We start from the raw sequence: 12,956 nt of genomic DNA on the forward strand, positions 1-12,956 counted from the left end.
GGTTTGTGATGACCGGGAGAACTGTATGGTGACTTGCCTGCCTGGTGCGAAGATTGTGGATCTCTTGAGGCATCTAGACAGACTTATATGTAGTGCTGGGGAGGAGCCAGTGGTCATGGTACATGTAGGTACCAATGACATAGGGAAGGGTAGGAGAGATGTCCTGGAAGCCAAATTTAGGCTGCTAGGGAAGAGACTGAAATCCAGGACCTCTATGGTGGCATTCTCAGAAATGCTCCCAGTTCCACGCGCAGGGCCAGGTAGGCAGGCAGAGCTTCAGAGTCTCAATGCGTGGATGAGACGATGGTGTAGAGAGGAGGGGTTTACGTTCATTAGGAACTGGGGAAACTTTTGGGATGGGGGGAGCCTATACAGGAGAGATGGACTCCACTTAAACCAAAGTGGAACCAGACTGCTGGCACTAAACATTAAAAAGGTTGTAGAGCAGTGTTTAAACTAGGAGATGGGGGAATGCTGACTGCTGCAGAGGAGCATGTGGATCGGACTCAGACTTCTCTTAGGGGAGAGTCTGATGATAGAGAATCTCCAGGTTATAGTCAGGAGCAGAGGATGGAAGAGGATATGTAAGGGCCAGATCAGATGATAAATAGTCACATAAAAAAGAATCTGGCACATCAGAAAAGGGCAGACAAAGAAACAGGGACAAGTTTTTAAAGTGCTTGTACACAAATGCTAGAAGTCTAAATAATAAGATGGGTGAATGTAGCAGGGTGGACCCTGCTCCAGCCCGGAGGGGTTTAAAAAGTGGCCTGGCAGGGCTTAAGAAGACAGCCTTTAGCCTGGGCTGATTGGGGAAGTGGCTGCAGGTGAGGCCACGCCCCAAACTGAGCCACAGGCCTTATAAAAAGGCCAGGGAAGCCAGAAGCCAGACAGTCTCTCTCTCTGCCTTCAGAGAGGGATGGGCCTGGCTGCTTAGCTTGAGGATAGGTACCTGAGTGAAGCAGGGCTGGGGGACAGGCTGAGGGGCTAGGGAAGCTCCAGCCTGGAAAGCCCCAGGCTGCGGCCTAGTAAAGGGCAAAGAGGTACTGGGGGTTGCAAGGGACAACCCAGGGGTAGGACAAAGCAGCAGGTCCAAACCCAACTTTGCCTGTGATGAGTAGGCTGATACTGCAGTCTGCCCCAGAGTGTGGGGCTAGACAATGACTGTCAGTAGCCAATACTGAGGCAAGGTGGGGATAGAGGGTGAGGGTTCCCTAAGGAGGGGAGACCCAGAGAGAAAGGGGTTACTGCTAGGGGGCAGCACCCCATGTAAAAGGGCACCGGGTCCAGGGAGGGACACGGGGGGCCTGAAGACAGGTGGGTCACCAGCCTGCAGAGGGCGCTCCAGTGCTGGAAACAGAGCTAATTCCCAGAGTCACCAGCAGGAGGCGCCGCGGGGATGAGCCCGACCTGTTACAGTGAACTAGAGTGCCTTTTGATAAAGGAGGATATTGATATAATAGGCATCACAGAAACCTGGTGGACTGAGAGCAATCAATGGGACACAATCATTCCGGGGTACAAAATATAGCGGAAGGACAGAACAGGTCGTGCAGGGGGAGGAGTGGCACTATATGTGAAAGAAAATGTAGATTCAAATGAAGTAAAAAACTTAAGCGAATCCACATGTTCCATAGAATCTCTATGGATAGAAATGTCATGCTCTAATAAAAATATAACATTAGGGATCTATTATCGACCACCTGACCAGGACAGTAATAGTGATGATGAAATGCTAAGGGAAATTAAAGAGGCTATCAAAATTAAGAACACAATAATAGTGGGGGATTTCAATTATCCCCATATTGACCGGGAACATTTCTCTTCAGGACGAAATGCAGAGATAAAATTTCTCGATACTTTAAATGACTGCTTCATGGAGCAGCTGGTACGGGAACCCACAGGGGGAGAGGCAACTCTAGATTTAATCCTGAATGGAGTGCAGGAGCTGGTCCAAGAGGTAACTATAGCAGGACCGCTTGCAAATAGTGACCATAATATAATAACATTTAACATCCCTGTGGTGGGAAGAACATCTCAACAGCCCAACACTGTGGCATTTAATTTCAAAAGGGGGAACTATACAAAAATGAGGGGGTTAGTTAAACAAAAGTTAAAAGGTACAGTGACTAGAGTGAAATCTCTGCAAGCTGCATGGGCGCTTTTTAAAGACACCATAATAGAGGCCCAACTTCAATGTATACCCCAAATTAAGAAACACAGTAAAAGAACTAGAAAAGAGCCACCGTGGCTTAACAACCATGTAAAAGAAGCAGTGAGAGATAAAAGGACTTCCTTTAAAAAGTGGAAGTCAAATCCTAGAGAGGCAAATAGAAAGGAGCATAAACACTGCCAAATTAAGTGCAAGAGTGTAATAAAAAAAGCCAAAGAAGAGTTTGAAGAACGGCTTGCCAAAAACTCCAAAGGTAATAACAAAATGTTTTTTAAGTACATCAGAAGCAGGAAGCCTGCTAAACAACCAGTGGGGCCCCTTGACGATCGAAATACAAAAGGAGCACTTAAAGACGATAAAGTCATTGCAGAGAAACTAAATGGATTCTTTGCTTCAGTCTTCACGACTGAGGATGTTAGGGAGATTCCCAAACCTGAGCTGGCTTTTGTAGGTGATGAATCTGAGGAACTGTCACAGATTGAAGTGTCACTAGAGGAGGTTTTGGAATTAATTGATAAACTCAACATTAACAAGTCACCGGGACCCGATGGCATTCACCCAAGAGTTCTGAAAGAACTCAAATGTGAAGTTGCGGAACTATTAACTAAGGTTTGTAACCTGTCCTTTAAATCGGACAGGTACCCAATGACTGGAAGTTAGCTAATGTAACGCCAATATTTAAAAAGGGCTGTAGAGGTGATCCCAGCAATTACAGACCGGTAAGTCTAACATCTGTACCGGGCAAATTAGTCGAAACAATAGTTAAGAATAAAATTGTCAGACACATAGAAAAACCAACTGTTGAGCAATAGTCAACATGGTTTCTGTAAAGGGAAATCGTGTCTTACTAATCTATTAGAGTTCGTTGAAGGGGTCAACAAACATGTGGACAAGGGGGATCTGGTGGACATAGTGAACTTAGATTTCCAGAAAGCCTTTGACAAGGTCCCTCACCAAAGGCTCTTATGTAAATTAAGCTGTCATGGGATAAAAGGGAAGGTCCTTTCATGGATTGAGAACTGGTTAAAAGACAGGGAACAAAGGGTAGGAATTAATGGTAAATTCTCAGAATGGAGAGGAGTAACTAGTGGTGTCCCCCAAGGGTCAGTCCTAGGACCAATCCTATTCAATTTATTCATAAATGATCTGGAGAAAGGGGTAAACAGTGAGGTGGCAAAGTTTGCAGATGATACTAAACTACTCAAGATAGTTAAGACCAAAGCAGATTGTGAAGAACTTCAAAAAGATCTCACAAAACTAAGTGATTGGGCAACAAAATGGCAAATGAAATTTAATGTGGATAAATGTAAAGTAATGCACATTGGAAAAAATAACCCCAACTATACATACAATATGATGGGGGCTAATTTAGCTACAACGAGTCAGGAAAAAGATCTTGGAGTCATCGTGGATAGTTCTCTGAAGATGTCCACGCAGTGTGCAGGGGCGGTCAAAAAAGCAAACAGGATGTTAGGAATCATTAAAAAGGGGATAGAGAATAAGACTGAGACTATCTTATTGCCCTTATATAAATCCATGGTACGCCCACATCTTGAATACTGTGTCCAGATGTGGTCTCCTCATCTCAAAAAAGATATTCTAGCACTAGAAAAGGTTCAGAAAAGGGCAACTAAAATGATTAGAGGTTTGGAGAGGGTCCCATATGAGGAAAGATTAAAGAGGCTAGGTCTCTTCAGCTTGGAAAAGAGGAGACTAAGGGGGAATATATGATAGAGGTATATAAAATCATGAGTGATGTGGAGAAAGTGGATAAGGAAAAGTTATTTACTTCTTCCCATAATACAAGAACTAGGGGTCACCAAATGAAATTAATAGGCAGCAGGTTTAAAACAAATAAAATGAATTTCTTCTTCACGCAGAACACAGTCAACTTGTTGAACTCCTTACCTGAGGAGGTTGTGAAGGCTAGGACTATAACAGTGTTTAAAAGAGAACTGGATAAATTCATGGTGGTGAAGTCCATAAATGGCTATTAGCCAGGATGGGTAAAGAATGGTGTCCCTAGCCTCTGTTCGTCAGAGGATGGAGATGGATGGCAGGAGAGAGATCACTTGATTATTGCCTGTTAGGTTCACTCCCTCTGGGGCACCTGGCATTGGCCACTGTCGGTAGACAGATACTGGGCTAGATGGACCTTTGGTCTGACCCAGTACGGCCGTTCTTTTTTATTTAACTTGGAATTTACTGCAATAGAAATGTGCCAGTTTGATATCCATGGGGACTCAACTCCTCTGTTTATTCACAGAAGAGGCTTGGTAAAGGCAGGATCATCAGCACAAGCTTCCCTAGTGTGATTCAAATGAGACATGAAAGTTCCACTTTTAGGGATGAGAAGGTAAATCAGTATCCAGAGTTTCTCAGATGGGGTTGTAAACAGGGATAGAGGGGCATTTAGTTCCAATTATGCTAATGACATTTGTGACAAATACAATGCTGGGAGCTGAACCAAATACAATGCTGGGAGCTTGTCATAAATAAACAGATCAGGGTTAAGGTCTCTTTTCCCTGGAAAGGGTTAACATGTAGTACCTGGTGACCACCTGACCAGAGGACCAATCAGAGATAAGATTTTTTCAAATCTCTGTGGAGGGAAGCCTTTGTCTGTGTGAGAACTGTTCTTGAATCTAACAGAGGACAGTCATGTCTCCAAGTTCTCCTGGAGTAGTTTCTACTAATTAATAGTGAGTATTAATTAGAAAGGCAAATTAGTCTTATGATTTGATTTCTATATTTGCAATTGTGTGTTTGCTAAAGGAAATGCTTTATTCCTGTTTGCTGATATTGCTTTTACTGAGAAAAGGGGGAGAGGGGATTCTCTCCAGAGATTGATAAGGTTATACCCTATGAGTGTCCAGCTTGGGCTCATAGAGATTCTGTATTTTTCTTTTTATTCTTTAATAAATTCTTTTCTTTTCTTTGGACTTGGTTAATTCCTTCCCTTGGGGAAATTCAGGGGAAGGGGAGGGGGAAGTGGGCTGCTTCCCTGTGTGTAGAGATTCAAGGCGTTTGAATCCAGGCACCTCTGTCTCCAGAGCAGGCTGGAGAGAGGGAGGAGGGGGGAGGTTCCTCCTCTGTGAATTGATCTGTGTTCCCAAGGGGGGAAACAGGGGTGTCCCGGCCCACGGAATTGACCGGGTGGTGGCAGCCGAAGGGAAGACCTACCCTAGGATTTTGGGGTGGGGGAAGACATGCGGGTCCTCACTTTGAAACCGCCCAGTTTCAAGTGAGGGTAGACTCTGACAGAGCTGAATCAATTCATTTAGCAATGGTGATCACTCACCAAACAGCCATTAGAAGCTAACATCTTTCAATTACTACCAAGCTGGGGTGATTGAACAGGCAATCTCCAGGTGAAAGGTTTTATATCAGTCCCAACAATCTGGAGTAGTGAATAGTAGTTTTCAACACATGGTCTGTGGACCACAATTTATCTGTGGAGTTCAAAGGCAGAGGTAATCCCGGCAATTACAGGCCAGTAAGCCTGACTTCAATACTGGGCAAACTGGTTGAAACTATAGTAAAGAACAGAATTGTCAGACACATGGATGAACATAATTTGTTGGGGAAGAGTCAACATGATTTTTGTAAAGGGAAATCATGCCTCACCACTCTACTAGAACTCTTTGAGAGGGTCAAGCATCTGGACAAGGGGGATCCAGTGGATATAGTGTACTTAGATTTTCAGAAAGATTTTGACAAGGTCCCTCACCAAAGGCTCTTATGCAAATTAAGCTGTCATGGATAAGAGGGAAGGTCCTTTCATAGATCAGTAACTGGTTAAAAGTAGGAATAAATTGTCAGTTTTCAGAATGGAAAGAAGTAAATAGTGGTGTTTGTTGTTAGGATATAGATATTTGGGCCTGTCTGTAAAGACCTATACTTTAAGAATTTAGGTGTATTCTTATCACTTAGCTAGTTAGAGGTATAAAAGAAAGAATCAAAATCACTGTCTGTCTGTGTAATGGCCTTCTCAGACTGTGACAGTCTGAGGCCTGGTTCTTAGGCTAAGGCCTTCAGCTAAGCAGCAGAGGCAGCCATAAGCTGGGAAGTGTATGGTCACATCCTCACATTCCAAACTAGTCACATTGAAATAAGGTGCTATTGGGCTGTTAGGAATACAATCCAGTCCTGATATTCCTTTCACCTCCAGAGAAAGGGAAGAGCCTAGAAGATGTAAAAGGAAACTTAGTTTGGTAGCATCCTGTCTGGCAAGAACTCACTTCTCAATAGCTGGGATGTGAAATCCTCATTTCTGTATTGTTCTATCACTGTAGTCTCCACTTCCCTATTGTTTGTCTGTATAATCTCTGTCTGGTTCTGTGATTGTTTCTGTTTGCTGTATAATTAATTTTGTTGGGTGTAAACCAATTAAGGTGGTGGGATATAATTGGTTAAATAACCATGTTACGATATGTTAGGATTGGTTAGTTAAATTTCAGTAAAATGATTTGTTAAGGTATAGCAAAGAAAACTCAAGTTTTACTATATAGTCTGCAGTCAGTCAGGAAGTAAGGGGGGAGAATGGGAACCGGGACTGGGGGTGGGGGAATTGGGATCATGTTTTGCTAAGGGGGGGGGAAATGGGAACAGGGGATGGGAACAGGAACAGGAACACAGGCAAGGTTCTGTGGTGTCAGAGCTGGGAAGAGGGACACTAAGGAAGGAAACTGGAATCATGCTTGCTGGAAGTTCACCCCAATAAACATCAAATTGTTTGCGCCTTTGGACTTTGGGTACTGTTGCTCTCTGTTCATGCGAGGAGGACCAGGGCAGTGAGAGGGTGAAGAAATAAGCCCCCTAACATCTGTACAGTAGTCTGTACTTGGACCAGTACTTCCAGCATATTCATAAATGATCTGGAAAAAGGGGTAAACAGTGATTGGCAAAATTTGCAGATGATACAAAACTACTCAAGCTAATCAAGTCCAAAGCACACTGCGAAAAGCTACAAAGAGATTTCACAAAACTGTGTAACTGGGTGACTGGGCAACAAAATGGCAGACAAAATTCAATGTTGCTAAATGCAAAGTAATGCACATTGGAAAACATAATCCCAACTATACATATAAAAAGATGGGGTCTAAATTAGCTGTTACCACTCAAGAGTGAGATCTTGGAGTCATTGTGGATAGTTCTCTGAAAACATCCACTCAATGTGCAGCGACAGTGAAAAAACAGAATATTGGGAATCATTAAAAAAGGGATAGATAATAAGACAGAAAATATCATATTGCCTCTATATAAATCCATTGTATGCCCACATCTTGAATACTGTGTGCAGGCATGGTTGCCCCATCTCAAAAAAGATATATTGGAATTGGAAAAGTTTTGGAAAAGGTCAACAAAAATCATTGGGGTATGGAACAGCTTCCGTATGAGGAGAGATTAATAAGATTGGGACTTTTCAGCTTGGAAAAGAGACAACTAAAGAGGGATATGATAGAGAGCTATAAATCATGACTGGCGTGGAGAAAGTAAATAAGAAATTGTTATTCATTCCTTCTCATAACACAAGAATTAGGGGTCACCAACTGAAATTAATAGGAAGCAGGTTTCAAACAAACAAAAGGAAGTATTTCTTCACAAAGCGCACAGTCAACCTGTGGAACTCTTTGCCAGAGGGTGTTGTGAAGGCCAAGACTATAATAGGGTTCAAAAAAGACCTAGATAAGTTCATAGAGGATAGGTTCCTCAATGGCTATTAGCCAGGATGGGCAGGGATGGTGTCCCTATCCTCTGTTTGCCAGAAGCTGGGAATGGGCCACAAGGCATAGATGGCTTGATGATTGCACGTTCTGTTCCTTACCTCAGGGGCAACTGGCATTGGCCACTATTGGAAGACAGGATACTGGGCTAGATGGACCTTTGGTCTGACCCAGTATGGCCGCTCTTATGTTCTTATGCTCCTAGTGGGAAATAAACAGTGGGGAGTTTGAAGGTTGGAAGAGAAGTTAGTGCATGAGATGATTTTTACTCTGTGGACTACATATTTTAAATGAGATGATCTACCCTCCCCACCAGTCCCTTTAACAGGAACAGGAAAGAATAGACTATAGTTTCTCCTTTTAGCTCAGCACAATAATCAAGGAAACATCTGTATAGATAACAGACAGTAAGAATCCATTTCCAGTTTTTCAAGTGCATGTTGCCAATGTCAAAGTTTTTACAAATTACAGTATGTTCAGCTCAACTTATTCCAATCAATGAAACATTTTTCTTATGCACTGTCAAGCTTCTCCTATAATTACAGTCCACAGTGTTTCTAGTGCTTTTTTTGTGTACCTATAAACTCAGACCATTCCAGTGTTATCTACAAGTCATTTGACAAACATTCATCATAGTATTCTATGCTATTGGGTCTCCCTAAAGACTTGTAGACTTCTCATGTTCAATGTGCCTGCTCAGACAACTCAGTGGCACTGAAGTTTATTGATATTTTCCTTTGCTCTTATGCAGCCATGCTCTGTAACATTTACTTTGCCAATTACATTCATCTTGGTATTCATAGTCAATTCTATCACTGTGTGACTTTAATTGTATTTTGCTAAATTAAAGAGGCATTATAAAGTTGTTACCCTTTGATTTTGCAGCTTTAATTTCATTTTTCTTTAATCTTTGGAGCACACTAGATTATCAATTAGCATAATAAAACAGTCAGTGTAGAATTTAGTAACTATACTGGCTATTTTATAATTTTTATATTCATTTGTATGACAACAGTATGTGTAGCAAGCAGTAAAATGCTGAAAATTCTATTGCTACATATCTGCAGTATCCCAATATGTGACTCAACTTATTGTTATTTGAACTATTTAACAAAAAATTGTAAGTGGTTTAGCATAAACCTTTTCTTTTGAATTGTTTTTGTACACACTAATCTCATTATGAAGTGAACTCTAAGAATTTTGCTAGGTGCTAAATTGTAATATATTTTGTTCTTTCATTGATATGAAGAACACCTACTATTAATAGTAGGCAGAAGAAACACTCCCATAACATCTGACTGTGACCTTGTATAGATTAGGAAAAAAAGATGTTTTTCCCCCAATTCAATTAGCTCAATCCGGCTAGCTTTACTCACTAAACACAAATGATTTAATTTGTTTGGGGAAAAAAAAACTTTTTTTCCTAATCTAGAAAATGCCTGTACATGTGGAATTAAACATTATGTTGTATAATATGGCCAAGAGTTGGTCTACCTGACATATCCCTTAAAACATGGATGATTCTCAGTTCATATAAAAGTTTATTCCACTTACTTAGGAACACAAAACAGATGAATTGTGTCAATATCTAACCACTTAGCAGAGTAAAACACAAAGTTGCTTTTCCTTTACAACATGGTTTGAGTCAGGAAATGGGGGTGAGAAGGCACCAAAATTATACAGGTTTCTATGAAATAAAAAAAGAAAAAGAAGCGGGGGGGGCGGGGGGGGGAAAGAGAAGCTAAAAAGAAAAACCAGCCAGAAAGAGAGATCAGTCTAAGTATTATTCAAACAAATGGAAGTCAAACTGTTTTCCTTCGCTGTGGTGTTCGATCATTGTTACAAATATAGAGGCTTTTTGAGACACAAGACATTCTGGAAACTTTTAAGGAACATACAACAAAACAACAATCACTTCTTTCTTGGCCATTTTCTATCATTTAGGTGAATTCTAGAGCACTGAGCTCTCTAACTCTCTCCATTTTTCTTTTGCTCACCCTCTCGTGTCTACTATAGAATTTTCTTCATAAAGAAAGCCTTACTGAGCTGAACTCCCATGGTGCTACCTCTGCATTCAGTGCTGTCGGTCAATTTCAATGATCATTCTGTGTGAATTATTGAGAATGATCTGTGAAATTGACCAATGTCATTGAATACAGAATCGGCAGGGCTGCTCTTCAGTGTATCAGGATTCTACCCAAACAGAAGTGCCAAACACAGAAGACTGTATTTCATTTGAGCCAGTGGGAGGAAGGGTATGAATGAGAGATACTCTTCTGAGATATTTGCGTAGAGCCATGTCACTTATTTTCCCTCCTTTGTTGACACCAAAGCTGATCTTAAACATGTTGCATTCCAGACAGCATGTGCTTTCTATTTGTATTCATTGTAGATGTTCACTAAAATGACTGAAAATAATTTAGGTAATTGGCAAACCACAGGGGCACTTACCCTGTTCACTGGCCTATTTTAGGCTGGCTCATCATCACCATTCTAATTGACATCAGGTCTCTAGTTTTCCAGTTGCTAGACAGCAAGACAAAGAATACTAATAACATATGGTGGCACTGGGAATGTTGTGACTGTTCCCAGTCTCTTGCAAGCAACTGGAATCCCTATAGCTAATGCACAAATGATGTGCTGGGGATCTATTTCTATAAAAGGTTCATTCTCTTTTCTTCAACAGCTCAGCCTCTTCAATTATCTCTAATTCTAATACAGCCATAGCTTTTATATGGAAGGCTGTACCTTGTAGTACATAGTTATTAAAAAAATGGATGGTGTCAAGTTGGTTGTCATCTTTATTTAAATGCATTCTTTTCCTCTGAGAAAACATCTTTGAAGCTTGAAACTGAAAACTATTTCCTTACAATTTTTTCTCCATCCTAGGTACACAAGTTATGTCAAACACAAATTAATGGGCTCAGTACAGGAGCAAAGGGGTGACTATTTAAGGGACTGTGATATACAAGAGGTCAGACTAGATGATCTAACGATCCCTTCTGGCCTTAACTTTACAAAACTATGAATTATGTTTAATTATCAGTTTGTAGTATCGTTGTACCCTCAGAACTCATTGTCCTAGGCTCTGCGCAAACCCATAGAAAGAGACAATTCATGACCCAAAGAGCTTAAAATCTAAATAGACAAGCCAGAGAAAAGAGTGGAAGTAAGGAAACATTCTCATCCCCAGTTTACAATTGAGGCACAGAAAGATTAAATTACTTGCTCGAGCTCACAGAGGAAATATGTGGCAGATCTGGGGGTGGAATGCAAGTCTTCATAGTCCTAGTCAGTGCCTTAACCATGGTATTACCTTTCTTCTCAAGGTACATGTTGTCTTATTAGCATATGACTGTGGTACATCTGATTATGGCATCCCTGGCTTTCACACATCAGAAAATACCATTTTCTGTACTAGAATATGCTTTGTGCATGAGGGAGATCATCATTTTGGGTAGATTGTGACATTAATGCACAACTCCCTGGTCTACACTGGGGGTGGGGATCCATCTATGTTACGCAACTTCAGCTATGTGAAGTTGACGTACTTAGATCTACTCACCGCGGCATCTTTAGTAGTGGATAATGTAGAACCACAGCAACATAGGGAATTCTTTGAGGCACTGTACATCAGGGAGGCAGAGTAGTGACCATATTATAACAAGCCACCCTGGAGATCCTTGAGTGCGCAGCCATGGGGCCACCCCTCAGGAGGGGGGTGCAAGGTGTGCTCTCCTCCATGGTTGTCCCACTCTGCTAGCAATGTGCATGAGGGCAATGTGCATGTCCCACTGCTTTTGGACAGCTTGTAGATAAACTTGGTCCTGTACTTGGTCTTCTCATTTGTGCCCAGACTGTGAATATAAATACAAAGGAGGGAAGAGTCAGGGACTGGCCATAATAAGGCCCTTAATCTGGTTCTGTCAACTGTATTCACACACATTCAGACAGAATTTTCTACTAACATATACTCCAGGTACCCTCAACAGGGCACAACAAACTAGTTAAAAATATAAACAAACAAACAAAAAAAACCCCTCTGTGAACCTTTGCTCATTGCTAGCTCTTTCCTGCCCTTTTAATCTCCCTCTTGCAATTTACACTGACCTCTAAAATGCAAGGCATATTTATTTCTTGTGACTCCTGTTCCCCTTAGTCATCCAAGTAATCTCACTGATTTTAAGTGAAGTGAGCCAGGCCCATGGCAATAGAAGTGTATGCTTTAGCATTTTGTCTTGTCATGTTATATGAAACATTTTCAAACAAAATATATTAAAAGAGAAAAATAGATTCTGAAATATTTGTTTTGTTTGTTTATTTATTTTCAGGAGACCTAATATGAAAGTTCACAAAGACTGTTCCTGTTGTATTTTGGAGACAATCAAAATCAGGGAGTACCAGAGATCTTAAAAGATACACTGCTCTTATAATATTTCTGCCAAATTTTACAGACTTAAGTGGTTCAGATGAGCTTTGAGTAAACATCCAAACCTGTGGGTGATTATCCATACTGAAACCAAGCTCTAATTCTTGTATGGTTCACCCATTATCACTAATCTTCTCTGGTTCATGCAGATCCCACTTTTCTATTGAATGAAAATCTTCTGTAGTATAGAGCCAATGACCCATAACTGACCACTTTGAAAAAGGTAATACTGTGCCCTGTGTTGTATTACTTTTATCATGCCCTGCTTAGTTAGGCTAGAATTAAGCTACTAGTATAAGTTAAGTGCACTCCGCTATTTGAGGGATAATGAGTCAGATGTTGCTTTTTATAAGGTAATAATCTGGTTTCTAGGCCTAATTTAGAAAAATATGGAAAAGAATAAATCATCCTTCCTTTTGCCTCTCCTGCTGTGCCTTTGGCTTCCTAGTGCTGAATTCAGTTATAAGCTTCAGCTCTGTAGCTTGGAGACCACCCATGTGGTAAAGAAATCCTCTGAACCATTTGGTCCTGATCCCATCAGCTATAATTGGTGAGGGAAAGCACTGGTTGTATTTAATACTTTAATAAATCAGATCTGAAAGGGGAGAAAGGGATAATGAAATGGAAG

The 12,956-nt window shown here is 41.1% G+C and overlaps 1 long non-coding RNA gene across 1 annotated transcript in view; it reads left to right on the plus strand.

The window, feature by feature from the left end:
* Positions 1-12,559, plus strand: part of LOC123365887 — a 34,471-nt gene extending 21,912 nt beyond the window's left edge. The window contains exon 4 of the long non-coding RNA XR_006577812.1: positions 12,231-12,559. This is a non-coding gene — a long non-coding RNA (uncharacterized LOC123365887). The remainder of the gene's footprint in view (positions 1-12,230) is intronic.
* Positions 12,560-12,956: the final 397 nt, after the last annotated feature.

Source organism: Mauremys mutica, chromosome 3, assembly GCF_020497125.1.
Source record: "Mauremys mutica isolate MM-2020 ecotype Southern chromosome 3, ASM2049712v1, whole genome shotgun sequence".
NCBI lineage: Eukaryota > Metazoa > Chordata > Testudines > Geoemydidae > Mauremys > Mauremys mutica.